This window comes from Schistocerca americana, chromosome 5, assembly GCF_021461395.2.
Source record: "Schistocerca americana isolate TAMUIC-IGC-003095 chromosome 5, iqSchAmer2.1, whole genome shotgun sequence".
NCBI lineage: Eukaryota > Metazoa > Arthropoda > Insecta > Orthoptera > Acrididae > Schistocerca > Schistocerca americana.
In genome coordinates, this window is record NC_060123.1 from 296,375,866 (window position 1) to 296,377,589 (window position 1,724).

The following is a 1,724-nucleotide window of genomic DNA, read 5'->3' on the forward strand; positions in this document are numbered from 1 at the left end:
CAGCCAGCTTGTCTCAAACCCACAGTAAAGGTGAAACTTCCTGGCAGATTAAAACTGCGTGCACCCACCGTGACTCGAACTCGGGACCTTTGCTTTTCGCAGGCAAGTGCTCTACTATCTGAGCTACCGAAGCACGACTCACGCCCGGTCCTCACAGCTTTACTTCTGCCAGTATCTCGTCTCCTACCTTCCAAACTTTACAGAAGCTCTCCTGCGAACCATGCAGAACTAGCACTCCTGAAAGAAAGGATATTGCGGAGACATGTCTTAGCCACAGCCTGGGGGATGCTTCCAGAATGAGATTTTCACTCTGCAGTGGAGTGTGCGCTGATATGAAACTTCCTGGCAGATTAAAACTGTGTTTCTCATCCTGGAAACATCCCTCAGGCTATGGCTAAGCCATGGCTCCGCAATATCCTTTCTTTCAGGAGCGCTAGTTCTGCAACGTTCGCAGGAGAGCTTCTGTCAAGTTTGGAAGGTAGGAGACGAGATACTGGCAGAAGTACAGCTGTGTGGACCGGGCGTGAGTCGTGCTTCGGTAGCTCAGATGGTAGAGAACTTGCCCGCGAAAGACAAAGATCCCGAGTTCCAGTCTCGGTCGGTGCACACAGTTTTAATCTGCCAGGAAGTTTCCTATCAGCGCACACTCCGCTGCAGAGTGAAAATCTCATTCTGGAAACATCCCCCAGGCTGTGGGTAAGCCATGTCTCCGCAATATCCTTTCTTTCAGGAGTGCTAGTTGTGCAAGATACGCAGGAGAGCTTCTGTAAAGTTTGGAAGGTAGGAGACGAGATACTGGCAGAAGTACAGCTGTGTGGACCGGGCGTGAGTCGTGCTTCGGTAGCTCAGATGGTAGAGAACTTGCCCGCGAAAGACAAAGATCCCGAGTTCCAGTCTCGGTCGGTGCACACAGTTTTAATCTGCCAGGAAGTTTCATATCAGCGCACACTCCGCTGCAGAGTGAAAATCTCATTCTGGAAACATCCCCCAGGCTGTGGGTAAGCCATGTCTCCGCAATATCCTTTCTTTCAGGAGTGCTAGTTCTGCAAGGTTCGCAGGAGAGCTTCTGTAAAGTTTGGAAGGTAGGAGACGAGATACTGGCAGAAGTAAAGCTGTGTGGAACGGGCGTGAGTCGTGCTTCGGTAGCTCAGATGGTAGAGCACTTGCCCGCGAAAGGCAAAGGTCCCGAGTTCGAGTCTCGGTCGGTGCACACAGTTTTAATCTGCCAGGAAGTTTCATATCAGCGCACACTCCGCGGCAGAGTGAAAATCTCATTCTGGAAACATCCCCCAGGCTGTGGGTAAGCCATGTCTCCGCAATATCCTTTCTTTCAGGAGTGCTAGTTCTGCAAGTTTCGCAGGAGAGCTTCTGTAAAGTTTGGAAGGTAGGAGACGAGATACTGGCAGAAGTAAAGCTGTGTGGACCGGGCGTGAGTCGTGCTTGGGTAGCTCAGATGGTAGAGCACTTGCCCGCGAAAGGCAAAGGTCCCCAGTTCGAGTCTCGGTCGGTGCACACAGTTTTAATCTGCCAGGAAGTTTCATATCAGCGCACACTCCGTTGCAGAGTGAAAATCTCATTCTGGAACAGTAAAGGTGTTAAGGAGCTGTTTCCCTTGAGAGCAACGGATTCGCGCCCTCCCATCGGCAAGATGAAGGTATAGGGAGTCGTCAGACCATGCAATGCTCTGTCATTGCGCCAATCTCCAGGGCCGATGATCGAGTGCC

The 1,724-nt window shown here is 51.4% G+C and overlaps 1 non-coding gene across 1 annotated transcript; it reads left to right on the top strand.

The window, feature by feature from the left end:
- Window positions 1-1,136: 1,136 nt before the first annotated feature.
- Window positions 1,137-1,210, top strand: Trnas-cga. The gene has a single exon. It is a non-coding gene; the product is annotated as a tRNA-Ser (tRNA).
- The last annotated feature ends 514 nt before the right edge of the window (window positions 1,211-1,724 follow it).